Here is a 27,850-nt window from a genome sequence, read left to right on the forward strand (position 1 = left end):
TCACTCCTCAGTTTACAACCATTTAGCCTACAGCCCTGGGCTTAACCAGGCCACCTCTCCTGCCATGTGCTGGCCACCCTGGCCTGGTGCCTTCTGCTCTGCACTGCTGGTGGCGGCCTCAGTGGCCTCACTGCTCAAGCGGTGCCTTTGCCTAGAGCACCCTTCCCTGGCTCCCTGTTTTTCCAGCTGGCTGGCTCTTAGCTAGCCTTCCACTTGCCCTCATGGAACCCTCTTGAGGTTGTCCCCTGACAGCCCCAACAACAGGCCAGGGCTTCCCCTTGGCTCCTGCATCCCCCTGGCTTCCTCCAGCCTGGCTGTTATTACACTGACTTACAATTACTGGTTTCTCTGCTAGACCCCATGCTCTGAGTCATAGTGCCCTTGTCCTCAAAGTCAAGCCGGCTGGCTCAGTGCCCATGGACAGGTAACTGTGTATCAATGACCCTCAATTTCCTTATCTGTAAAATGGGAATAATAACTGCTAGACGGATATTGTAATCAAATAAGTCCAGCAAAGCACTTGGAACAAACAGTACATGTCAGTCCATGGCATTCTTTTTTTTTTTTTTTCTGAGATGGAGTCTCGCTCTGTTGCCCAGGCTGGAGTGCAGTGGTGAAATCTCGGCTCACTGCAACCTCCTCCTCCTGTGTTTAAGCAATTCTCGTACTTCAGCCTCCCGAGTAGCTGGGACTAGAGCTGCATGCTGCCATGCCTAGGTAATTTTTGTATTTTTAGTAGAGTTGGCCAGGTTGGTCAGGTCTGGCTGGTCTCGAACTCCTGGCCTCAAGTGATCCGCCCACTTCAGCCTCCCAAAGTGCTGGGATTACAGGTGTGAGCCACTGCACCCAGCAATCCACATCATTCTTATTCAGAAAATCCTACAGACTGGGAGCTCAGGGGCTGCATCCAGTAGGTGCCTGTAGCTGCCCTGGGCCCCCTGCACCTGGCAGGGGTGGAGCCAGGGGGACTGGCAGATCACTTTGGCTTCTTGTGACTTTCTCCTTAGTAAGAAGCCTCTATCTGCTTTGTTGATATTTTAAAATATCTGTTATTTGATTTGGGGGTGAAGGAAGCACCTTTTCAGCTTTGTGTTGTTTGCTATGCTGTTTTCTCTTCTAACCTTTGAGCCTGTTTTCTGACTTTGCCTCCTGCCCTTGTTTGTGTGTAGCTTTTTAAAGCTGACCTTTTGCATCTGACCTTTTAATCTGAGCTCAGACTCCGTGCCCTTGCTCTGGGTATCAGGGGTGCTTGGTTGGGGAGGGGGCAAAAATGCATCCTACTGTGGCACACCTTCCACAGGGAAGCTCTGACTCCGGGCATCCACTAGGAGCCCGCCTGTGCCGGGCACTGCACATGTGCTGGCTCCTTCATTCCTTTGTTTTTTTTTTTTTGAGACAGTGTTTCACTCTTGTCACCCAGGCTGGAGTGTAGTGGCACCATCTCGGCCCACTGCAACCTCTGCTTCCCAGGTTCAAGCAGTTCTCCTGCCTCAGCCTCCTAAGTAGCTTGGATTACAGGTGCACACCACCATGCTTGGCTAATTTTTGCATTTTCAGTAGAGATGGGGTTTCACCATATTGGCCAGGCTGGTATGGAATTCCTGACCTCATGTGATCTGTCCACTTCGGCCTCCCAAAGTGCTGGGATTACAGGTGTGAGACAACACGCCCGGCTTGGCTCTTTCATTCCTTAATGGGGCCCATAGTGGGTATCCCATAGCTGGCAAACAGTAGGGCTGGCAGCAACAAGGTCCTTGTCATCTACACTAGCTTCTGCCACTTCTCATTCCATGACTGCTGAGCCACCAGGATGACCATGGTACATTGCTAAGTGACAAAATAAAGTCATGGGCTACACATAAAATGACACCATTAAAAAAGAAATGAACCCCCTCCAAACTTATATCTGCCAGTATATGAAAGAACAAACAAGAGAAAGAAACAGCAAGTTATCAGATTTCCTCAGATTTAAGTCCAATTGTAAGTCAAGCCATGATTTTATATACCATGAAGAAAGAAAAAAGGACTTCCAATAAAACTATGACATGCTGTCAACTGCAACACATATCCTGATTTCAGAGATGTTAAAATGTGGGGAAAAAAGTGCATCCCAGAATTGACAAAAGAGGGTATTGACAGTGGTTACATCAGGTAAATGTGGGATGTGAGGAGAGGAAAATTATTCATTTTGCCATAGATCCTTCTGTATCATTCCATTTGTTGCGACAAGCATGCATTATTTTTGTAATTCAAATGACTGTAGTTTAAAAAAGGAAAATAGGGTTTTCCAAGCTGTTGCTGCCTGGTTTCTTTTCTGGCCACCTCGTGGGTTGGGGACACAGTAATTGCTGGCTTCTCCAGGGTGCTCTGCTGGGGGAGAAGCTGGGGGCTTGTCGGCGGGTGGGGCAGGTAAGCACCAGGCAAGGAGCACTAGCCTCTTTCCAGAGCTTGGCCTGCATGGGTCTAATCAGCAGAAATTTCCTTTTATTAAGGCCTGGTCCCCAAATCCCTCATTAAGGGCTCTTTAAGCTGGAAAGTACACAGTGCAGCCACAAACAATGCGACAAAGCCCAAATTTCCAAAGAATGGGACAGCTGAGTGCTCTTCCTCCCTGGAGACCGTTTCACTGAGCCCCACCTCCAATCTAGAGCCTTGCCTTCTTTCTCAGGCCTCCCTCCATGGCTGCTACCTGATGTCAGACTCGTTCCAGATGAGCTTCTGTCTGCACTGGCCCTCTCCCCAGCTAGAAAGCATGCCATGGGAGACTGTGAATTGCAGCTGTCTCATTTGCGACTGCAACCCCTTTGCCCATGCTCTCCCTCTCACCCCTCTTCCTTCTCTCTCTGGGGGGTCCAGAGAGACTCAGGAAAGGCAGGCGAATCGAGGCGGGGATTTCTGGGCAACCTCTTCACTATCATTTCTTTCCTGTCTTGCAGATACCAGGTCAAGTGTGATGGTGAGAGAGGACACTGGTGTCCCTTTCACAGCTGCGCAAAAGAGAGCAGATGGAACTTGAACTTGGCCGGGGCTGTCACCCAGGATGGCTTTCAAAGGACATTTTCTAGGATGGCTCTCCTTCTCTGCTCCCACTACCTCCCTCGAGAGAAGGGCTGTTCTGGGTTTGTTCTTCCCTCCCCAGTACCACCTCTCCATATCTGGCCAATTCATTTGTTCATTCATTCATTCCACAAAAATCTGCTGAGCACCTCCCCTGTCCTAGGCCCTTGAATACAAAAGTGAATGAGACAGATATGCTTCCTGCCCTCAAGCTACTGATTGTCTAGGGAAGACAGACAGACAACAAACAAGAGAATAAATACAGAAAATAATGCCAACTGTGGTACATGCTATTCAAAAACAAGTGCTGTGACAGGGAATATTGGTGAGGAGGTCGGGGGAGCTCTTTCAAATAGATCAGGGATGGCCTCAATGAGGAATTACCATTCAGCTAGATGAGAAGGAATCTATGAAATAAACAGAAGGAGAAAGTGTAGTCTAGATGGGGAAATAGCATGTGCAAAGGCCCTGAGACAGGAAAGAGGCTGATGAGTTTGAGGCACAGAAAGAAGGGCAGTAAATGAGAGAAAAGCCAGGAGAGGGGTGAGGGATGAGGGGTCAGACCCAGAAGGGCTTCCAGGCTGCAGAAAGGAGTCTGGACTTGTTCCTATATATCAAGGGGAGGACTGTGGAGTTTCAAGTAGGGACACTACAATCTGATTTATATTCTTAAAAAAGATATCTCTGGCCACACAGGAAGAACAGACAATTAAAAGGGCAAGAAAGGATCTGGGGGACCATTAGGGAAGGCCCCTCCCTTCATCTATTCTACAAGCATGCACTCAACAGTGTTCTAATGAAATCACTGAAAACAAACACAAACACAAAACCAACAAAACACACTGACTGGAGATCATGACTCCAGAGGCCCAGGGTCTGCTGCCCGGGAACTTACAACAAAGGAAGGGGCAGGAAGGCCCTCACAACGGCGAGGCACTTAGGTAGGGGTTGAAAGTCAGGCAAAGGCTCAGAGGCAGGGAAAAGGGTCAGTGTGAATAGAGCCTATGCTCCAGTTCATATCACATGGCCAAATTTCTAACCGACCTGACAAAGGAAAAGTGGCATGAAGGTGAAGTGTGGGGCTGGGAAGGTAGGGCAGGGACAGGCACTCCATCACAAATGCATTGGACACAGACCGAGGAGTCTAGGCTTTATCCACTCGGCAGTGGGGAGCACTGAAGACTTTGACCAGAGTGACAGGCCTAGTGGACATTCTGAGAAGTTTCCCCTGCTGGCCATGGGGGCTATGGGGAAGGCTAGGGTGAGATTAAGGGAGAGATGGTGAAAGGTGGGACCTTGCCCCGCCAACTCTGATCCCACAACTGCTGCTATCACTGATAGCTGATTTTTCGTAGAGATTCCCTTGCATCAGGCATGGTTCTAGGCTCCTTACATGTAACTCACTTAATCTGTACTAGAATCCCATGAGGTTGGTATTAGTATTTTTGCCCATTTTACAGATGAAGAAGTTAAGTAATTTGCTCAAGGTCACATAGCTAGGAAGTGTTGGGGAATCAAGCCCAGGCCCTCAAGCTCCAGGGTCTGCTCTTAACCAATGCCCTGTGCCTTCTCCTCCAGTTAAGATGCCATAATTCTGCATCCTGGGATTTAATCTTTGGGAAGTGCCCTTGGCTGCCCTCTGAGTCCTCAAGAACACCACAACACAGTCCTCAACGGACATTAACTGACCAGCATGTTCTATTGCTAACCTGCCGTGTGACTGGGGACAAGTCCCTGGACCTCTCTGAGGATCTGTGCAGTGTAATAAGAATGCCTCCTTTACAGAGTGGACTTCAGCCCCACATGTTGCTACCCGGGGTGATAATCATCACCCTTGGCATTGGGTGGGGGCTATGCACATACCTCCAATAATCTCCACAATGGCTATGGTCATTTTCCCCCAAGACAGACGTCAAAACCCTGAGGCTCAGAAAGGAACAATAACTCACCAAGGGGGATACAGCTTGTCGGTGGCAAAGTTGGAATTTGAATCACAGTTTCCTCAATAGTAGCTGGCAGGTGCTTAAGACATGTAAACCACCTCTTCCCCAGATGTGGAGCCAGTGTGGCTCCAAACCTTCAAGAGTCACCTGCTGTCTTTTAGGGAGGCAAGATAAAGACCAAGGACACGGTCAATTCCTGGGGGCCAGGCCTGTTGCTGCTGAAGAGTCAGTCTCAAGGATACCCTGAACTTGTCCCCGTGGGCAGTTGTGTTGGGACATGGGCCAGGTATGAATCACCCTATTCCCAGTTTGAGGTCCCGAGCCATGCCTCTTTCCTGGAGAGTTCGGGGAGGGGCTAATACCATGGACAGAGTGCTGGGCTTTGGACTCTGCTCTGCAGCCTTTGTCAACTCCACTCCGGCCTCAGTCTCCCTTTGGGTCCAATGCAAAGGGGCAGGAGCAGAGGGGCTAGCCGAGAGGCCTTGGACAAGCCATCCCACATCTCTGAGACCATGTCTGCTCGTCTGTAAATGGATCCAGTCGCAGTGGTGAGGGTAAAGGAAACTTACGCACGCGGAGCCCCTAGCAGGGAAATTGCTCGCTAAATGAGAGCTGTCTTGGTTATGACAGGTTACCCGGGGGGCTGTAGTGAAGCCCACTGTAGACGTTCCCAGGGCCAGGGAAGCTGATGTCTCCATTCAGCTCAGAATTTCCTTCCCCTGAGGTCATGGGGCAGACTCAGGCCTCTGAGAGGGCAGAGAAGTGTCTAGAAACAGCCCTGGGTTCCAGTGCCTGGTCTCGCTTTACTTTATTGCCACTCCCTGAGTGCAGCAGTGGCCCAGGCCACGTACTCTTCACCACACTGGCCCCATTTTCAGGATAAGGAAACTGAGGCTCTGGAAGCTCTAAAGACTGGTGGTAAGACTGAGTCTCGGTCCTGGAAGTTATTCATGGCCTAGCTCCCAAGCTGGGCACCAGCAGTCGGCTCCCACCTTCTACCTGGGGCTGCCTCAGCCTCCCAGCGAGAGTTGTTTCTGGAGCTGATTCATCTCTGAGCTTAGCCAGGAGCCCGACAAACAGCCTGGTCCACACCAAGTACTTAGCTAATATTGGTTTTATTGATTTACATTCTATACCCTTTTCAGGATGCTCTGAGCTCAGAAATCTGAAATTGGCTGGGGTGGGATGGAGAGAAGGGCTTCATTTTAATCTGAAGTGAGTCATATAAGTTGATAAATTTAGAAGTGGCCTAAAGAGCTCTTAATCTGCTGCCTTCAGATAGTTGCTAGGAAGAGACTGGTACCCAGCAACCTTTGCATCCCAAATCCACATAATAGAGTGGACACTGTTGGTGTCCACCCTAGTCCTCCTTACCAGTCTGCAGATCCCACATCCCAGCTCCTGGGAGCTAGAGCTCCCGGCTGACCCTTCTCTGCAGGCTTGCCCTGGGAAGAACAGGAGCTCCTGTCCTGGCAATTGCACACAGCATCCTGCTCAGAGGGCAGCCGTGGCCAATAACTATCTGACACGGGGTATGAAAGGCCAGCTCTTTTGCCTCAAGGCAGAGCCAACCCTGGGGTGCAGTTCGTGCCTCACATCCTCCATGGGATCAGCTGAGGCCACATGCTTGTTTCTCTCCTTCTCTCCCTACCTTGCTTCCTTTCAGCCCCTTTCTCCTGAGCGCGGTCTCATGCTTGCTCCCAGGGAGTCCAACCCAAGATCCATACATATTGCACTCCACACGCAGACAGTAGCTCCATCCATCCAGCCCTGCCCCTTCCCCCATGACCTGGACATCAGCAATGTCCAGGCAACTTTGAATTTTAGACATTTTAAGTCTCAGGGGGCCCATCGGGCCCCAAAAGGCTTGTTTCAAAGATGGGAAACTGATGCTCAGAAACAGACTGTGAGTTGTCCAAGGTCACTTGAAGTGTTTGTCATGGCTGGCTACACCCAGGTCTTTGTCCTTTCCCCAACTTCAATCTACTTTGTGGCCCTGGCTTGTCTGGTGGCTGGACCAGCTGGCCAGCCACGGCTTTTGCTGTCTCCAGGAGGGAATTTTGCTGTGTCAACTCTGCAGAAGCCACTTGGAGGCCAGGAGAGTGCTGGCTGGTAGGCTGGCAGGATGGTTGGCAGGCTCTGCTGACCTTGGGCAGCTGTGGGCAGGGTGGGCATCCCAGTTCGGCCCCTTCCACTGTTTGTGGTGGACAGGCAGAAAATTGAGGGAAGATGGAAACCACTTCTAATGAGGGCCCTAATTACTCTGTGGATCTCTGAAGCACTGGTGATGCATCTGGTGGTGGCTTCTTCTAGAAACCCTCCCTCCTATGGCAAAAACTCCTTTCTCCATAAGAGAAAGAGTCCTGAACCAACATGGGCAAAGAGGCAGCATTGGGCTGGTGTCTGGACACTGGGCTGTGGTTCCAGTCTGCTGGGAGCCAGCTATGTGACTCTGGGCAAACCAGCATGCATCTTGGCCTTGGTTTTCTCAGCTATAAAGCAAGTGCAGCTTCAATTGCTATTATTTTATTGAGCCTAGTGTTTATTTTAGCTATCATTTATTGAGCTAGAAGAGGCTCATTAGAAGTTCATCAAATAATAATTGCTTACACTTCTGCCAAGTGCTGTCCTAAGCACTTTAATTTTACTTAATCCTCACAATAATCCTATGAACTGGATACTTTTGTTATCCCCGTTTTACAGATGGTGGGACTAAGGCACAGAGAAGTTAAGAATTAGAATCCCGGAGTCTGTGCTTTAAATTCTTCCTTGTACTATGGTCTTTGTTGTTTATTTTGCATGGCCATTTATTAAGCACCTACTGCATATGGGCACTCTGCTGGTCATGTGATACACACATAAGTTTGCCGACTTCTCACAACTGCTCCGGCAGGCAGGTGTTCTTTTGCTGATTGTTTTAGAGCGGACACAAAGGCCCCGGTGAGGGACCCACCACAACTGAGCTGGGGAGGCAGGTGGCAATCCTGCCTTCTTCCCAACAGCCTGGTGGCCCTGTTCTAAGCCCCTTATAAAACTGATCTTATTTATCATATTTTGTTGACTCTAACCTGAATCACTACTTTATGTATATTTAAGAAATAAAAGGCATGGCTGTTTCCACTGTGGTGTACCACCAGTTGTCAGGCACAACCTGGTTTCAGAGACGTCAAAATGTATATCTTGGAATCCACACAGTTCAGTCTCCGACACAACAACCTGATGAGGCAGGCAGTGTTGTCATCTCCATTTGACGGTGGAGGGAACGGAGGCTGGGGATTAAGGACATGCAGCTGGTCAGCGGCCAGGCATCGGATTTGACCCCAAGCAACCTGGGCCCAGACATTGTCCTCGACTACTGTGCTACATCACTGCTAAGTCAGGCCCATGTAGAATGGCGTGCCCTGCCCATGGGCACAGATTTAAAAACTTCGGAAGGATCACTGAGCTGGAGCCCAGCACCCTCTGCTCTGGATGAGCCTGTGGGTCTCACTCAGCGTGGATGCCTCAGGCACGCAGGAGGCACCCCAAATGGTCACCAGAGCATCCCCTGCCCTCCACTGCCTCCACAGCTCCCTTGGGCCTGCAAGGCAGGTGTTTGATGGAGCTGGGCTAGAATGAGTTCATCCAGATGATGCTCCCCATGGCTCCCACAAAATGGTCCCGGGGCAGCCAGACACGGCCCGGTAGAGTAGCCCAGCCAGCACGGAAAAGGCGCTGCTTTATATAAAACTGTCTTCAGAGGCGGTGCAGAAGCTTGCAGAGACCTGCTTCCTTCCTTCAAAGCTATATGGTGCTTGGACCCCAACCAGTGTCATCCATTCACTGCTTCTCTTGTAGGCTCCAGCAACCTCATACGCTCCACTATGGCACGACTGCTCCCACTTTTCCCAGAAATCAAATCCACCCTCCTTGGACTAGGATGTGCCCCTTCTGGGGACATCTTTAAGATGCCCAGAAGCAGGGCGGAAACTCAACATATTTCAAATGCCTGGCATGATGAGGGTTCCATTTGAGACATTACCTACCCATCATCTCGTGGCACAATCTTGTGAGGCAGGTTTTTCCCACTCCGCTTTGCTTACCAGGATGCCAAGCTCAGAGAAGCAAAGCTACCGGCCCAAGGTCACACAGTAGTAAACATTGGCATTAGGATTTATACTCAAGTCTTCTGATGCCACAAAGGAGGCCACTTTCCATCAATTTCTGGCCAGGCCCTGAGCCAAGTGCTTCCTTCGCATTATTTCACCAAATCCTCACACAACAAATAATAGCATCATCATAATACTACACTATCCCATCTTACAGGAAAGAAAGCATTATCTGAGCCTCAACCTGGACCACACCCGGGCCAAGCACTGTACTTGGATCCCGTTTGCCTCACATGACAACCAGCAAGATAGGTGCTCATCTAACCCTCGGTTTACGGAGGAGCAAACTGAGGCGAAGTCACCGGTTCAACCACACACAACTGAATGCACACGACTGAATAAGCAATTCCCCTCCCACGTATTACATGGAAAAAAAAAGCATTTGTAAAGTGCTTGTGGACACATTTTAGCGAATAGTACTATTATGATGAACGTTTCGGTACTTGGCAATTACCCCACAAAGTCAGTGCTGCTGCCCCTATTCTCCGGGAGAGCACAATGATGTTCACAGAGTCAGTGACAGAGATAAGGAACTGTGGCTCTCAATCCTCTGCCACATGTTGGTCTCCTGGGGCCATGGCTGGACCCCTTCACACCTTGAAGATCCCCTGCCTGTCTCCAGCCTCTCTCTGGGGCCCAGGAGCCCCTGCAGACCTGGGGTCTTCATAGGGCTGGCTGGAATTCTTGCCCCATGGGTTCCCAGCTGTGGGCCCTAAGGGGTCTCTGGGTATCCCCCAGCCAGCTACAAAAAGGTGGAAACGTGAAGGAGCACCAGGGATCTGGGTTCAAATCTCAGCTCTGCCCCTCACTTGCTGTGTGACTTGGCCCATTTTTTTTTTTTTTTTTTTTTTTTGAGATAGAGTCTCGCTCTGTCGCCCAGGCTAGAGTGCAATGGCTCGATCTTGGCTCACTGCAACCTCCACCTCCCGGGTTCAAGTGAGTTTCCTGCCTTAGCCTCCTGAGTAGCTGGGATTACAGGCATGCACCACCAGGCCTGGCTAATTTTTTTTTGTATTTTTAGTAGAAACGGGGTTTCGCCATGTTGGCCAGGCTGATCTCAAACTCCTGACCTCAGGTGATCCACCTGTCTTGGCCTCCCAAAGTGCTTGGACTACAGGCATGAGCCACTGCACCCGGCCCGACTTGGGCATATTCTTTTTTTTTTTTTTTTTTTTGAGACAGAGTCTCACTCTGTCGCCCAGGCTGGAGTGCAGTGGTGCAATCTCAGCTCACTGCAAGCTCCATCTCCCGGGTTCACACCATTCTCCTGCCTCAGTCTCCCGAGTAGCTGGGATTACAGGTGCCCGCCACCACGCCCGGCTAATTTTTTGTATTTTTAGTAGAGACAGGGTTTCACTGTGTTAGCCAGGATGGTCTCGATCTCCTGACCTCGTGATCTGCCCGCCTCAGCCTCCCAAAGCGCTGGGATTACAGGTGTGAGCCACCGCGCCCGGCCGGGCACATTCTTAATGTCTCTGGGCCTTGGCTTCTGTAATCTGTAAAATGGGTGATGGTGAGGAAGAGGTAAGACTGGGTGCAGGTCTTATGAGCAATAAACACCTCATAAATCTTAGTGACTGCAGTGGGGTGAAGGGTGTCCCATCCAAAGTTCATGCCCACCTGGAACCTCAGAATGTGACCTTGTTTGGAAATAGGATCTTTGCAGATGGAATTAGCTAAGGATTTTGAGATGAAATCATCTTGGGTTTAGGTTGGGCCCTAAATTCAATGACCAATGTCTTTAGAAGCAGAAGAGAGGACACCGAAAGACACACAGGAGGAGGTAAGGTGATGAAAGCAGAGATGGGCGTCACACAGCCACAAGCTGAGGAAGAGCAAGGGTTGCCGGCCACCACCCGCAGCTAGGGAGACAAGGGACAGGCTCTTCCTCAGCCTCTCCAGGAAAAGCCAGTCCTGCTGGCTCCTGACTCTAGACTTCTGGCCTCCAGAAGTGGGAGACAATACACATCTGTTGTTTGAAGCCACCTAGCCTGTGGTCATTTGTTATGGCAGCTACAGGAAACAAACACAACGGGCTGTCCCTGCAGTTGCTCTCCTTGCTAATTCCTGAGACTCGCAGTGTTTCTGACCCTTCACTCTAAGGGACAGTGGGCAGGAGAAGCTGCCCTCACCAAAGACACTGGAGGGCAGGATCACTGACCCCTCTCACAAGGAGAGACCTTGGGGCTAACACAGCTTTTCCAAGTGGTGAGCTGGCCTGGGACCCAGCTCTCCCGATCCTCAGACCAGCGCACTCTCCCCCATACCCAGGGACCTCTCTTGCTTTAGGAACCTGAGCCGTGGCCCCTGCTCGGGCCTGGTCACCTTGCCTTCCTGGCCCTGCCAGCCGTGGTCCTGGCCACATATCTGGAACTCTCTGACCCTGCAGAGATGTCCTGGACTGTGAATGATGCTTCTAAGGCTTTACCATCACTCCCCCTTCCCCCTGCCTCCAGGCTGTCAAGTGAAGATCAGGGTGAAGCCCAAGCCACACTGCCCAGCAGGAGGTCCCAGGAGTTGTCCATAGCATAACCCATTTTTTAAAAGTTTTTTTTTTTTTTGAGACCGGGTCTTGCTCTGTCACCCAGGCTGGAGTGCAGTGGCACAATCACGGCTCACTGCAGCCTCAACCTCCCGGACTCAAGCGATCCTCCCACCTCAGCCTCCTGCATAGCTGGGACAACAGGCATATGCCCTGCTAATATTAAAATTTTTTGTAGAGATGAGGTCTCGCTATGTTGCCCAGGCTGATATTAAACTCCTGGGCTCAAGATATCCTCCCACCTCTGCCTTCTAAAGTGCTGGGGTTACAGGCGTAACCCAGCCTCACCCATTCTTTATTGTAGTTATACAGCAGGCCTCTGAAATGGACAGCCTGGGTAACATACTCCCACTTTACAGATCAAAAAATCAAACCTTGAACAGGCAAAGAGACTAACTCAAGGGCACTCAGCTCCTAAGAGGCAGAGGTAGGTCTCGAACTCACACCCTGTGATTCTCAATCCAGATGGATTCTCAGTCTCAACAGCTTCCATTCACTGTGCCTCAAATAGGATTCACACCCTAAACTCAGCACTTCATGTCCACAGCTTCTCCATGTGCCCCTCACATTAGCCTGCAAAGTGGATACTACCATTATCCCATTTTACAGATGGGGGAACTGTGGCTCCACCCCATTTTTTGAACCCCAGGGCCTCACCTTGGTATATCTTTTCAGTATATTACCAATTCTTAATGAGGGGTAAAGCCAGATACCAATTGTCTATGTCCAAGGGACTTTCTCCCTAAACATGTACTTGTCTGAGGCTCCCCCTGGGAGAGAGAAATGAATTTCTGCAGGTTCAAGCGTCTAGCCTTGGAGAGCAGTGGGGAGGCTTGGGTGCCCAGATTCCAGGCAGGAGCAGCAATGTGTGCAGGAGGCACCAGACAGCTCGGTGGCAGCACCTTGGGAGCTGGCGGGGGCTGAGAGGAGTCATGTCCTGCACCTTAGGGTCTCCCAGGCCCCCAGCCCTGACCTTGCACCTACTGTGTGTGAATCACTTCCCTCACACACGTGATTTGAGATCTTCCCAACAGCCCTGCTTTAAGTCTGTAAGACTGAAGTTTAGAGAGGAGAAGCCATTTGCTCCAAGGCCATATGACTGGGAGAGGCATCACCAAGACTCAAACCCAAGGCCTGGTGAGTGCCCTTGTAGCATGGCTCCCAGCTGCCTGCTGAGAAGATGGCATTGCTTTGGATTTGAGCGTTGATTGGTCCTCAGGAGGGCCTGATTTAGCTGTGCAGGGTGAAGCCAGGGGCCAGGGGTTGGTAGGGGACTGGTGGGGAGAGGACATGAGTTTCAGTCTCATTCAGTCACCCACTAGTCTGGAGACCTCTGTTTCCCCAGACGTGACAGGCACAGGGGGAACAGCATGGTGTCTAGGCCAACCCCAGCTCTGAGAGCCTATGTGCTCCACCAAGCCCACTCTTAAGCACCTCAGCTCTCCGGGGTGCAGAGTGAAATGGGTGAAAATCCAGGGGTACCTGTGGAAATGTAGCCCCTGGGACCTCCCAGTTCATCAAGGTGGGGCCCAGAAATCTGCCCCCATCAGGTGATCTTTAGGTTAATTAATGCATTAATGGGTTTCCTGACCCAAACCTGTGACTGGGCAGGGGGAACACAGAGGAGGGCAATGGGACAGCAGGGGGAGGGGCCGGTGTTTCACGCTCTGCACATAGCATAAGCCACAGGCAGCTCTTTTGACCTCCAGTCTGCAAACTAGATATTTCATTCCCCTTTTTCCTTTCTGATCTCGGAGTTGGCCAATTGCAGCAGCAAGGTGCTCACCTACTCTGGCTCCTGGTCCTAATGCCAATCACACCTTTGTGCACAGCCCTCTACAGTGTCCAGGGCTCTCAGGCAGCTGTGGGATAACACAGGGCAGAGATAGGCCTGCCTGGTCACAGATGAGAAGATTGAGGGCAGAGAGATGAAGTGACTTGGCCAAGATCACACAGCTGGTCAGAAGCGGGGCTGGGTCCAGGTTCTCATACTTTTGACCTAGGGGTCAAAATACCTGGGGAAAACCAGGGACCCACACACACCCCTGCTGCTTCTTGTCTGGGGCCCAAGAGCACTTGCAGGAAGTCCAGCTCTCTACAGAACACCGTGTGGCCTTGGACAAGTCCCTGTGCCTGGCTGGGCCTCAGTTTCCTTTTTATAAACGGTCCCAGCTAGGTGGCCTAAGAAGGCATCTGTCTGCTTTGGCTTTCTAGGCATCAGCAACTCCACAGGGTAAAAGGATGGCAGAGTGGTCCGGCTGCCTAGGTCAGGGCCACGCCTACCTGGGGAAGGCTCCTCCACCTTCATCCATAGGAGATCCTCTTCACTCTTTCTCGGAATCTTGCCAAAAAATTCTAAATTCTTGAGCTATAGGTTCCCAAAATTTTGGTGCCCCAATTTAAACTGGCCTCATGTCAAAGGGTCAAAACGGGTAGGCAGACGCCTGGTGGCCTGGCTTCTACCTCCCCTCTGCCACATTCCAGCTGTGTGACCTTGGGTGAGTGGCTTTACCTCTCTAGATACAGTGTCCTCATCTGGGACATGGGGATAACAGGGCTGTGGGTGTCCTCACTGAGATGATACGTGCAAAGCAGTTAGCTGGGTGAATGCTAGCTGGATTACTATTATTTACTTGGGTTCCCTGACGCATACCTGCGGCTAAGCTGGGGGAAGGCAGAGGAGAGCAGCGGGACAGTATAGGAGGGTGCCAGCATTTCAGGCTCTGCATACAACGTGAGCCACAGCAGCTTCTCTGACCTTCAGTCTGGAGGGGACTTTGGAGTCCGCTGAAGACGTTCCAGGCCCCAGCTCTCAGAGAGACTGGTCTCAGAGAGATGTTCCAGCTCTCAGAGACCCCACAGCAGTGGGCTGGTTTCCTGGTGCCGGGGAGAAGGCTGGTGGGGCCAGTCTGAGCTCCTGGCTGTCTGGGCCACGGGCAGCAGCTGCACTCCTGGCTGCCTCTGTCTCCTTTCCAACTTTGGGCAGCCTTCTCTGAAGAACAATAACCCAAGATGGCCTTGCTGAGTCTAATCACAGCTCCCTGGGAATATGGGCTGGCCCTCCCCCCATGCCTGTGTGAGGCTGTGGCGGGCACTTAGGATCCAGTATCCCTCTGTCCTCATCGGAAGTTCCTTAAGGGGCAAGCTCTCCCTAGCACCCACAGAGCCACCTTGCCTCCTGGAAGCTGAGGGGGCGGGTGTGTGCACGCAGTGTCCGCAGAGGTGCTGCATCTGTGTGCCTGTGGCCGTCTTCTTATGTGTGCAACTGACACTCACCTGTGGGCACATTCCAGCATGCCATGTGCCTGCCAGTGCACAGGCAGGCACGCAGATGGCATTCGGAGCCCCACATGTGTGTGCCTGTTGTTTTCACACCTGAGCCAGCCCTCACGTGGGTACACACATTTGTGGCTATTGCAGGGCAATGTGTGCAGCCTACTGCTTTCCTGTGTTAGTGCTACACGCATGTGTGGGCACGCTGCATGCACAGGTGTGTGTGTGTGTGTCTGTGTACTGCATTCGTGTGTGTGCTGTGTTTTGCATGTCAGCATGTGGTGTTCAGGAACGTAGGTTGTATTTACAGGTGCTGGGGTGTGGGCATGGGCATCCCATATGTGTGTATATGATTTGGACATATATGATACACTACTTATGGGTACTATATTTGTATCTGTGCATATGTGTGTATCTGTGGGCATGAATATGCCCTGATGTGAATGGGACTAGGGTGTGAAGGTGGCTAAATAATGGTGGCCATCAGCGTATTTCCTGGACCCCCCAATCCCCCACAGGACTCCCCAGAGCTGCAGCCCCTTCTTTGCCACTGCTCCTTCAACGAAGTTAACAGGCGGAGGCCCCCGAGGCCTGCGCTCCAAGCCCCCTCCTACTGCACACGTCAAAGGAGAATTTCTCCGGATGGCGCCCGCTGCTCCTGGAAATACCCCAAACGTCAGCTCTGCCTCCTCCCAGCGATTCAGAGAGCAATGCAGGAGAGGAGGGAGCCCCTTCCACGCTAGGCTCAGGGCATGCAGCATCGCACTAAGACCCTCTGCTGGCTGGTCAGGCTTGCCTGCTCACTTACCCTTCTGAAGGTCGAGCCAGGTTGGGCCTCTGCATGGAGGACCCAAGACCCCCAGGGCCCTTGCCTGATTGGGGCAGGCCAGTCCAGAGCACCCCCCAACCCCCAACCCCCAACCTGGGTGAGCAGAGGACAGCCATGGTGTGGAATGGCTACTTGGCTAGAAAGGGGTGGCTGCCAGCAGCAACCCACTTTCAGGGAGTCCTGAGGCCCCCTGCTGTATTTTCCCATCCTGACCCTGCAGGGGGCAGGGAGGAGCCTCAGGTGCCATAGCCCTCAGCTGGAGACCACTGAGGCTGGCCTAGGAAGTGGGCTTCTGGGCAGAGGGTGTCAACTCCACCACCCAGCATGACTGCTGCAAAATGGCCTGGCCACCCCTTCCTGCCACCCTCCTGGCCAGGGAGGGGACCCAGGGACACGTCCCTGCCACCACATGACCCGGCTGGCCTGACCCAATGGGTCCCGGCACACAGCTGCCCACCCCACCAAAGGGACCCTTCACAGGGGCCTCCCCCTGCCTCTTTCCTGGGACTCTGACCAGGGTGGGCAAGGGGCACCCTCCAGTCCTCTTGGTCTCCCTGGGACTGGCTCAGAGAGAAGAGAACCTTGTCCCCCACCACCAGCTTGCTGGCCCTTGCATAACATCCTTAGGGGGAATTTGCAGTCCAGAGGCTGCCGGAATCTACCTGAGACCCCGGACATCCGCTTGTCCGAGGCCCCCCTGTCCTAGTCCCCAGCATCCAGCCGTCCCCCGAAACACGCGGACCCTCACACTAGTGTCTCCCTCAGCGGCGGCTCCCAATGCAGCCTCGGCTGCTGCCAGATAAACAAGCCCTGCTCCCGCCCCCCCTTCACGCTGCCACCGCCACCACCATCAGCACTGAGAAAAATCAAATGAAATGAAACAAAATAAAATGGGTGAGGGAGGAAGGGGAGAGTGGAGTGGGGCGCTTTTTATTTTTTATTTTCTCATGCTGGGGGATGCCGGTACTTACTTGGCTATGAAAATCACCACCAATCCTGCACGGTTTCCCGGCGGGCAGCCCCGTAATCGCGGTGCGGCAGCTGGTGCCGCGGCTGAGCCCAGCCAGCGTGCCCGGGCCCCTCTGCAGACTGTACCATCCTGCCCGAGCGGGTGGGGGGCGGGGGGCGGAGGCGCCGGCGCCGGTTCTAGGAGAGCATCTCGCCGGCAAAATGCAATCTCGGGGGAGGCAGAGGCCGCCCCTGCCGCTGCTGGAGGCTGGGGGATGGGGGCGGGAGGACTAGGGAGGGAGGGACACAGGGAGGGCCGGTTCTGGAGGGGGGACGCGGGAGGAGAGTGGGGGGCGGGGGGTGTGTGGACCGAACCACCACGGTGTTGTTTGCGGTTTTAATTCCTCCCGTGGGATCATGAGGAACCGAAGCTGGCAGAGTCCCAGGAATATGCCCGCTCCCCAGAAGCAGGAGGGAATGTCAAGGGCACGGAGAGGGTAGGGCTGGGCTGTGCTGGAGGGAAGGGGGTCCTGAGAGTGGTGGTGGGGGGAACGGGAGCAGAGAGGGAGGATTTTGCTCAAATGGCCCCAAGTCCTCCCTTGCTCTCTGGGGGACTTATCTGGTTGGTCAGGCGCTCTTTGTAGTCAAGGCACCCCCAGACCTGGGGGACAAAGGGGCAAAGGTCGTAAGTGGAGAGAAGTGGACTCAACACAGTTTAAACACATCTGTGGTTGCAGGACCAGTGGAGCAGAGCCCGCAGCAGCTCTCTGCTGCCCTGAAGTGCTACCCCTGCTACCCGCCCTGCCTGTGTGCGACCCCGCCTGCCCTCAGGGGGTGTGGTGGTGGGGGCTGGCTTGGCAGAAGGGCCTGCCTCAAAGGGCCTTTTCTCTGCCAGGTGCCCACCAGCAGGGGTGCCTGCATGTCTGTACACCCACCTAATCTTCAGGACATCTATGATGAGTTGCAGGCTGACTGTGGGCTGACTGACACTTCCAGGGGAAGCCAGGGACCCCCGGTGAGGAGTCTGTAGGATTGGAAGCCCCTAGCCAGCTGCTCACCTCTTCCTGCCTCATCTCTGTCAGAACTGCTGCTCTTTTAACTCCAGATGGGTGGGAGAAGAGTCCTAAGAGCAAGGTTAGGAGGTCACTGGGGGCGAGGGGCTTCTTTAGAATTCTGAAGCCTTGGCCTCCCTGCCCTGCCCCCTCCAGGAGGAGTGCCCTGCTGGGAGGGAGGGCACTGAAGGTGGAAGGACCTTCAGGACCAGTGTCTCAGGGCACCTGTCAGGGTGGAGGGGTACATGGGGGACAGGGGCAGGGCTGGAGGCGGCCTCAGGAGGCAGTTTTAGGCAGAAGCTGCCTCTTTCCCCTGCCCCCACCTCCTGCCCACCTCTGAGCTGCCCGCCCGAGCGTCCCGAGCTGCCGCTCCATCCCTGGGCTGGCACAGAATATCAATTTGTCTCGTTAAGCTGAAAGTCTGCACTGCACCAAAATCAGAACCCGGCCGTGCAGAGGGGCCGCGGGAGGGAGAGAGCTGGGAGCGCCTGCGGTGGGGCTCCCACCAGGAGGCCATGCTGAGACCTTCTTGCTTCTCACCCCCTAGCCCCATGGAAGGGTACCCACCTGCCCCTTAGCCTGCAGGGTGGCTTCAACGCAGGGAGGATGCTGAGAAGCTATGGATGCCAAGGGCTGGGTGGTCATTCAAGGCCCTGGACTCCACTGGGGCAAGGGTGTGACTCAGAGGCCAGGCAAGGCTCCCTGCTGGGGCTTTGACAGAGCAGCCCAGGACACCCCTCAGGGAGGATCTTGCCCCCACACCAACAGCCCAAGATTGGGAGCTTCCAAAGCAGCCTCATCTCTGCCTCATCTTGGGGGTGCAGATGGGAACTCTACTCCTCTTAGGGGTATAGTTGGGGGGATTCCACTGGCCACCCCTCTGGGTGGTTTTCTAAGTCAGCAGTCCCTAGTCAGCTCTACCCCAGGGACCAGGGCCAAGCATCCGCCCTTCCCCAAAGCCTACAGGCTCTCCATTCCCCAAAACAGGCCCATGTAAAAGTGTTCTGAGATGTTGGGGTGAGGGTGGGCAAAGATGGGCAGAGGGGGAAAGGCCCATTGCACCTCCCATCTGTTGCTAGCCTACATGTCTGTGCAGGAATCCCACCATTATTACTTCAACATCTTTGGTGGCAAACCACTTCCCCTGGTTACAAAAAAGCCCCAGAAGCAGCCTGTTATGAGCCACACATTTCAACAATCACACTGCCTTCTGTGTCCAGCATACTTTACAGTTTGTAAAGGCCACCTACAAAACAGCAAATCATCTGATCCTCCCAACTACCTCTGGGGTGGCTGCCGTGAGCACCCAAGCCCAGGGCTCCCTGCATGCGAAGGCCATCATGAGTGTGGGCTCACTGGGAGCCCTAACACTCATCTGCTCCCAAGTCCTGAGTCTTGCCTGTCCAGTGGTCCCTGTCTGGGATGGGCTGGGCCCTCACCAACATACACTAGCAGCCAGACTCTCAGGCAGTTGTGGATTTTGGTTTTTAGAACCTAAGACTAGAACTGCCACCTGGCCAAGTTCCCATCTCCTTGACATTCCAGGTCCCGTGTCCTTCAGTGCCTGCATCCACTCCCCAGTGACTGGATGCCCCCATCTCCTGAGGCAGTGCAAATATTGAACAGCACAGTTTGAAGGTTTTCCTTCTGGGTATACCCCGGTTCTAGGCCCACTCCTACTCATTCTTCAAAGTCCAACTCAAATGCTGCTTCCCCAGACAGTCTTCCTGATTCCACCAACTGAGTTGGTTCATGCCTCCGTTCTAGCTCTGACCACACTGTATTGATGGTCTACACGTCTGTCTCCCTCACTGGGCTGTGACCACATCAGACATGTCTCCAGCATCCCAGGTCTCAGGTCCCAGCATGAGTTAGATGGTGCAGTAAAGGCTTGAACGACTCTGCTGGACCCTCGAGAACTCCTATCAAATTCTCTCATTTTATAGTTCAGCAAAGCGAAGCCTCAAGAAAAAGATTAGGCTTGCCTAAGGTCATTCTTGAGGGTGGAATCTGGCTACAAACATCTGTTCCCTGCCCCGTCCCCTTTGCCTTCCCTTCCTGCAGCAGATACACCTGGGTCATCTGGCCTGTCCTTCCAGGATGTGTTGGGGGGCAGGGGGTATTGGACAGGCAGAGGTGTTGTGAAATTAGACAAACAATGGCACTAGTGTTGCAACTCCAGGAAGGTTGGAAATGACAGGTCAGGGTCAGCCACAGGGAAGAGGGGAAAAGAGGCAGGAGGCCAGCTGGGAGGATTACTGATAGCTTCTGCCTCCAGCATGATTTGGCTTATGGTGGACACCGATTGAGAGTCAGGGTTAGGGAAAAGTATGAGAAATAGGGGTGGGGGACAGAGGGGAGAGCTAGCCAATCTGATTTTCACTCTGTGTTTAGTTGGCCAGACCACGTTTTTCTCCCTTGGGGAGGGGTTCTGGAGCTGAGACACAGGGTGAGTGAAGAGGGTCAGTTTGTCTAGGAATGGGGACACGGAGCTTCGCCCAGGCTGCTGGAGGCTCTCTGCATGAGGGCAGTAGAAGAGGTAGGTTCAGGCAGGTCTGAGGGGAGAAGACTGAATGTAATTAGAGGCCAGCTGTGTCCTTAGCATGAGATGTGGGCTCTCTGTTGTCTCTCCTCTTTCTGGGAAGCATGGATGAGGCTACCCCTGCCCTTGCCTTGCCTGGCTCGGGGTCTGCAGACACCTGGGTAGGAGTCCTGGGGCAGCTCTCAGGTCGCTGCTGCCACAGAGAGCTGTCAGCTGGGTTCCTCGGGGGATGAGACGGTCTCCTCTGATCCCCACAGATTACTCTCAAAGAGCCCGGGCTTCTTCCCATTTTACAGAAAAGAAAATTGAGACCTGGAGACCAAAGGGCCTTACTTAAAAGTTACAGAGCTGGTGAGGACCAAAGATCGAGGGTCCTGCTCAAACCCTAGGCCCTTCTCTCTGCGCCTGCCTAAAGTTACCCAAGTTTGAAGCACACAACTCAGGATCTCTAGCCCCAGACCTTGAGGGGCCATGGACTGGGGATCCAGGGGGCCACATGGGCTGGCTTGCCCAAAATCTTCTCTCCAGTCTCATGGAGGCCTCACACCCACTCCCCACTCCCACCAAGGCCTGAAACTCCCTTAGCCAACCAGATCTCAAGTGGAGGCTTTGTGTCCACACAGACCTGGGTCCAACTCCTGGCTCCCTCACTTACTGGATGTGTGACCTTGGGCAAATGACTCAACCTCCCTGAGTCCCAGTTTTTTTTTCATCTGCAAAATGGGTATGATAATACCTATTTGGCGGGGTTGCAAGTTAAAGGAGAATGGCAGCTGTTATTAGTGGAAGAAACAGAAGGTGAGATTCTCCAGCAGGCCCCAGGGAAAATGCTGGTGGAGAGTGGGTGCCTTCCACCTCCTCTGGCTGATAGATAAGGGTTCCTAGATACCACCTGCAGGGCTGGGGCTGGGCTGGTCTCTAGTCTACTGAGATTTGAATGCAGGTCTCCAGTTCTTTCCTCCTCCTACTGGTCCTTGCCCCCTTAGGGAGGAGGTTGTAGGCCTGGCTTCTGGAGAATTCTGGCCAGCCACCATTCGCACTGACATCCTACTATGTGCCAGGCATTCTGTGCACACACCTCATTGTGTGTTCCTCACAAAACCCTGGGAGGTGGATCCTATTTTTATTCCCATTTTATAGATGAGGAAACTGAGGTACAGGTAAAACAATGTAGCCCGAGGTCACAGAGTGAGTAGGGGAATTGGAACTTGAAACAGGAACTGCAGGAGGCCCTGCGGCGAGCCCAAGAACCCTGTGGGAGGTGGGGTAAACCTGGGTCCAGGAACCGCTTGGGACCTAGGTTTCCCAAAGCGGTGGGCATATCTTCCTGGCCACACAGCTTAGAAAATCTTAGCCCCATGAGGGCCCACCCTAGGCTCCCACCTATGTGGGGCAGGTGAGTGGTGATGGTTGACCCTGCCTCCCCTCTAGAAGGCCAGAGGCCAAGGTCAGGGCCATGAGCTCACAGTGTTACTGTGGAAACAATGAGGGATCAGGTGCCTTTCCTCCTGGAAGAAGGGGAAGCAGGAGCTACTCTCAGAGGACACTCTGGGGCAGGCTGCCTTTCCCAGGCACAAGGCCATGGTCTCATCTGCACTGGCCTTCAGAGCTAATGCCTCCTTGGTAATGCAGAGTCATACATGCTGCCCACTCCCAGCCATCAATCCTGCCTCCTAACTGTCCTCCCTCCTCCTCCCCTGCCATCCCCTGGCCATTTCCTAACTCCCTGCAGCCTTGGGGCACTGCCTACATTCCTCCAAACCCTTCTTTGGTTCCTTTGTGCTCTCAGCATCAAATCCAAACTCCTCACTGTGGCTCATGAGGCCCGAATAACTACTCCAGACTGCTCCCATTACCCTCAGACCCCACAGTGGGTCTTTGTTGCTCCAAAGACACTCTTGCATTTCCATGCCTCTGCGTCTTTACATGCGCCACCCCCTCTGCCAGGGATGCCTTCCCTTTCCACTTCTCTACCTGGAGAACTCCTACTGATCCTTCAAGACTCAGCTCCAGCAGCCCCTCCTCCACAAAGCCTTCCTTAATTTTCCCTCCATCCCCCCTTTCCCCGTGCCCCAAGAAGAGTTTCTTGCAATGAATGTTTTTCTATGCATCCGTCTTGTCCATCTGGCTGGGGTACTCCCCAGGAATAGGAAACTGTCATTTGCCTGAGTCATTTCCCAGCACTGGAAAAAGATCCTCAATATTGATTGAACTGATGGGTGCAGGTTTGTTGAATGAAAAGCAATTCTTCTAGTAGTTTTGGAAGGTGTTTGCATCTCTTTGTGGCTCTGGAAATATTCTTTGGACTCATTTAGGGGTCCTGGCTTAGGAGTTGCTATTTCCTGAGCTGTCAATGAATGGGGCTCCCTCCCCATGCCCAACTTGGGAAGGGTCAAGGGAGACCCCAACTCCACTCAGATCCCACTGCCCAGAGATGTCCCAACTGGGACCAGGGTGCTTGAGTCCAGGGTTGGACTCAAGGTGAGCTGAACACCTAGGAAGGAGAGCCCCTATCCCTAAACGGCCCCTCCAAGCTACCTACAGCCTGACACTCCGCCATTCATAATTCATTTCTTTGGATCATTCAGGCAACAAATATTTATTCAGCTCTCACTGAATGTGAGGCTCTGTACTGGGATCCCTAGCTAACATTGACATGTGTGTGTTTTCACTCTTGCTGAAAGGCTGCCTCCCTGAAGGAAGAAGAGCAGAAGAAAGGAGGAAAGGGAGCGGGTGGGGATGATGAATCCAGGAATGTCAGAAGAGGAAAGGGAACCTGACATTTATGGAGCACCTACTGTGTGCCAGGCTCTTAACTACTACCCCAGCAGAGTTTGATGTTATCAGTCTTCAACCTAGAGGCTAGGAAATGAGCCCAGAGAGGGTGTGTGGCTTGTTCAAGGGTGCACAGCTCTGTGGCACAGGATTGAGGATCCAGGTATGTATTGTCTTCCCTGAAGCCTGTGATCTCTCTGTCATCTTCCTGCTGAAGAGGGTTAGGGACCCAGCAGGGAAAGAGGATTCCTAGAGCAGAGAGGTGACGACTGAGAATGCTGTGAACTGGCAGGCCTAACTGCCGACTCACTGGGCGGTCAACACTGCTGGGAATATAACCAGTAAGAAGTTAGGGAATAAAATGTGGTCATCCCAGGGGCCTGCATGTCCAGCCTGAATGGCTCAGAGGTCACAGGGGCCACATCAGCTACCTCTGCTGAGCGTGTTCCTGGGTGCTAAAGCGCACATACACACACACACACATACACGCACACACACACACACACACACACACACACACACACACACACACATCCCTAGCCCCCTTCTGTCCCCAACAGTCTTGCTATGTGGAGAGTATCACCCCTATTTTATTGATGAAGAAACTGAGATGTAGAGAGTGGTGGTAACAAACCTAGGATGACACACCCGGAGTCAGAATGAGAGCTCAGATCTTTCCTGGAAGGCTTGCATAGGAGCAGAGGGGCTGCGGGCTCCCTCTCTGTGAGGTTTGCAGGCAGCCAGGGTTCTCAGAGCAACCACAGCCCTTTCCTGTCACTCCAGCCCCACCCTCTGGGACTCTGCCTCAGTCCTCCATTGCACCCACAGGCGGCAATTCTGAAGTGGTACAAAGAATTTGGGAGCTGGAGTCTGGTGGCCCTTGCTCAAATCCCTGCTTTACCGTGATGGGCTGTGTAACTTTGGGCAAGTCCCTCAACCTCTCTGGCCTCAGGCTCCTCATTTGTAAAATGGGCACGAGGCCATATGCTTCCTGCTTCTCCATCGACTTACTTATTTCACAAATACCCATTGAGCATCTCCTTCCCAGGTTCTGTGCTAGGCACTGAGAATACAGTGGTAAGCAGAAATGCCCATGGTGTCTGCTCTCAAGAGGGTTTAGAGACAGCCATGAAATGAAATGATCACACAAACCAATGTGTATTTACAGAGGGGTGAGAGCATGCTCAGCAGGAGGCCCCTGGTGTCTCTGGCAAGAGGAGGAAGCATCACAGAGGTTTTCCTCGAGGGGGCGATGACTGAGCTGGGTTCTGCAGGCTGGAGTGGGAGTTCAGTAGCTAAGAGGAGAGGCAGTGTTCCTGACAAAGGGTGTGGCTTGTGCAAAGGCCCTGAGACCAGAAAAACTTAGTAGTTCTCAATGAATTAAAAGGAGGCCCGGAAGGCTGTGGGCAAGGGACAGGAGAGGCAGTGGGGGCCCCTGTGGACCACTCTACAGATTTCTGTCCTCACCATGGGAAGCGGGGCAGCTGGGAAGGGTTTTCAGGATGGAACCCGATGATGAACATGAAGCCCTCGGTGAAGGCCCTGCATGCAATAGCATCTGCAACGCGGCAGTGCGGCACAGTCATGTCTTGCCTTCTGCAGGTCCTGTGACCCACTCAATATGCCGTGATCTGGGGTGGACTCCGAGCCCAGGACACATCAGCAAGGAGGAAAGGGGCCCTGCTTTCACAGGGCCACAGTTGGGAGGAGAACAGCCAGCAGACATTCACAGAGTCTCGAATGTGCAGGCGGCTGAGGGGGCACCCTGGCACAAGGGGAGACTGAGGCCAGGGTCATGGGCAATTGAGATGAAATTCCCTTTGGGATCTGCCTTTGGGGCTGGTTTATGTGGACTTGCAGTGCCTCAGGGCTGGGGGTGCTGCTGCATTCCTCTGTTCAGCCCTAGCTTTCCATTTGACAGATAGGGATCCTGAGGCCCAGAGAGTGGTCACCACCTGCCTTGAGCACACTCAGCCAGACCATGGCTTGGAGGCAAGTACTCACTCCATGGTTGCCTGTTAGCCCCAAAAGGAACCCCCCTTATGTGGGGCTACCTTTCTCAGGGCTCATCTTCATCAGACACAGCTCCAAAGAGCATAGGCTCTCCAAGGTGGCCTGCCACCAGCAGTGGGGACAACCCCAGCCTTGTGGCCACTCTGCAGGCCCTCTGTGGATGAGACTTCCTGAAAGGCTGGGCCACCTCTTTCACTGCACGTCCGCTGGCAGGCAGCTCCAAGGGGGTGGGAAGAGAACTAGATCAAGAGTTATTGGGCAAGACAGCTGCCGTGGGCTCGGGAAGTGCTGACCTTATCCCCCCAGCCTTCCTAACCTCCCCAGGGGCTGGTTAGCAGTAGCCAAATAAAAGAAGGGTATGGAAGGATCTCTGTAAACTGTAAGTAGATTCTTGGATATAAGGTGTTGTTTCTTTCTGGGGGACACAGAGGATAGAGCAGGGTCTTGGGCATCAAAGAGATGTGGGATTGAAGCCCAGCTCTGCCACTTACCATTGGGTAACCTTGTGCTAGTCACTTGGCCAATGTGAACCTTGGTTTCTATTAATACATCTGTAAAATGGGACTGATAACACCTGCAATCATGGGAGTGTTGGGAGGCGTAATGAGTAATACATATGTACATGGCACATAGTGGGTGCTCAGGGACATCTAGCTTGCTTTTTCATCTCTATTCTGCAAAGGTTACAACACTTGATTCATAGACAATCTGATCTTAGATTTCAAACAAAGTGAGGGGTAATCTGAAGATACCATTGGTTTATTTCTTCAGTATTAAGAGGGTCGTTTCCTGCTCTGCTTTCTCCCCATGGGGGTTGTCTCAATCTTCTCAGGACCTTCCCCAAGGGCGGTAACCATTTCCCCCGTGACTTGGTGGGAGCTCTCAGCTGCCAGCCCTGCAGAGGAACCCACCCACAGCCTCTGCCTGAAAACCCAGGCCCAACTGAGCTCCCACAACTACCCTGGCTAGAGGCCAGGTGGTATATGTCTGGGGCACATGCTCTGAACTCACATAGGCCTGGGCTTAAGTCTGAGCTCCACCACACACTGGGCTTTGTGACCTTGGGCAAGTCACTTCACCCTTCTGAGCCTGGTTTCTTCATCATTAACGTGACAATGATATCTACTTTGCAGTTGTGTACTGAGAATTAACTGAGATAGTGCCTGTAAAATACTTTGCCTGTCATGTGTTACATGCACAATTAATGATAGCTTAAAAACTGCCCATAAGCCCCTTCTCTTTTCCCTTGAAACAAGCAGGACATAAGTATCTCCATCTTGTGTGGCATGGTGTGGCAGCAGTCTTGTTCTGGAGTTGCTTATACTGACTCATGAGAGCCAATTGTGCGTGTCAGTGATCTCATGTTGGCAGCTTACAATCTGCCAAGGCGGGAGCATTGACACCACAGAAATTAGCAAGCACTGGAGAGCAGGACATCCACCTCCCTGAGAGCTGGTTGTGAAACATTTACCAGCACACCACAGAACCCTGGGCAGGCCCTCAACACGGTTACCTGGAGTTCATTACCTTTCAAGTTTCAGGACCCCTTTCTGATTTGGTTACCCTCAACCTGTTCCTCCCTGCTGCAGGCTGCCCTGGCCCCAGCCCCTGGGCCTCTGTTGGCTCCCATCCCAGTGTTGATAACCTGCTTTTAGCCCTCCCGCCACAGAGCCTACCGACATTTCCCACTCTGCCCAAAGGAGGGCAGTGCCGGATGAGGTGACCCTGGCATGGCACTGCCCTAAAAAGCTGTTGGCCAGCGATCTTCTGTCTTCCTCTCCTCCTTTTTCCTTTCTCGTTGCTGACCCCAGAGGCACTTCCCAAACAGCCACCCCCTCTCAGCTGCCAGCACCTCAGATACCACCCCGTCGTTCCAGTTCTCAACCCATTGTCCCCATAACATCCAGTGCCACTCCTCTGACCTTTCCAGGTCTAATTCTTCTTCCTTCAGCCCCAGCCAGGGGACTCATGGACTTGGAGACAGGTGGCCCTGGCGTCTGTCCTGCTTCTCTTCCTTCTCCTGGCGTGGCACTGGACAAGTTACTCAACTTCTCGGAGATTCAGTGATAAGGAAAGCGATATTTACAGGGCTTCCGCCACGTGTCAGGTGCCATGCCCAGAGCCTTCCTGGCTGACTTCATTCCTTGTTTCCTCATCTGCAAAATGGAGACTATGGAAGTGTCCACCCTGTAGAATTGTGCGCGGAGCTGAAGTGACAGCTTAAACGGGCTTGCTGATTGTAAAGTGTCACGCTAATGCTGTTATTCTACTTTGAAGGGCAATGCTTGTTTAGATCTACAATTTTCAGGTGTGTGTGTGTGTGTGTGTGTGTGTGTGTGTGTGTGTGTGTGTGTTTCTTAAGAAAAGCCACAGGCTATTTATAGCCAGCTCCTATACAGGTTTTTATCATTCCTTGCCTGCTCTGCTAAAAATAACAAACGACAAAGGTCAAGTCTGCTTCTACCTATCCGAGGAGTCTGCAAAGAATGAGGCTTTTGATTCACTGCCTCAGTGAAGTGAGGACTCTCCTGCCAGCTCGGTGCAGACCACAGCCCTGGAACTCCTAACCAGGTCTCCCGGGTCTACACCGAGGAGCTGAGGAAGGCTGGGGGTGGGGAGCCTGCAAGTGTCTCACTGGGCAGGTGCATCTGGCCTCAGCCACCCCTTCCCCTTCCCCCAGCCTGGGGAGGGAGGTGATGGTGGAGCACTATAGACTGAAGGGCAAATG

General features: G+C 52.9%; 1 protein-coding gene across 16 annotated transcripts in view; it reads right to left on the bottom strand.

Annotated features, from left to right (window-relative positions):
• Positions 1 to 27,850, bottom strand: part of LOC105477698 (ATPase plasma membrane Ca2+ transporting 2) — a 380,543-nt gene that overhangs the window by 169,861 nt on the left and 182,832 nt on the right. For 2 of the 16 annotated variants that reach the window (XM_071092215.1, XM_011734341.3), the window contains exon 1: positions 16,764 to 16,920. The exons of 11 other annotated variants lie outside the window; for them this stretch is intronic. The gene's annotated coding sequence lies outside the window, so the exon portion shown is untranslated. Of the gene's footprint in view, positions 1 to 16,763; positions 16,924 to 27,850 lie in introns of those variants that run through there. 3 more of the 16 variants (XM_024791515.2, XM_011734349.3, XM_071092216.1) reach the window with 3 other exon arrangements.

This window comes from Macaca nemestrina, chromosome 2 (assembly GCF_043159975.1).
Source record: "Macaca nemestrina isolate mMacNem1 chromosome 2, mMacNem.hap1, whole genome shotgun sequence".
Classification (NCBI taxonomy): Eukaryota; Metazoa; Chordata; class Mammalia; order Primates; family Cercopithecidae; genus Macaca; species Macaca nemestrina.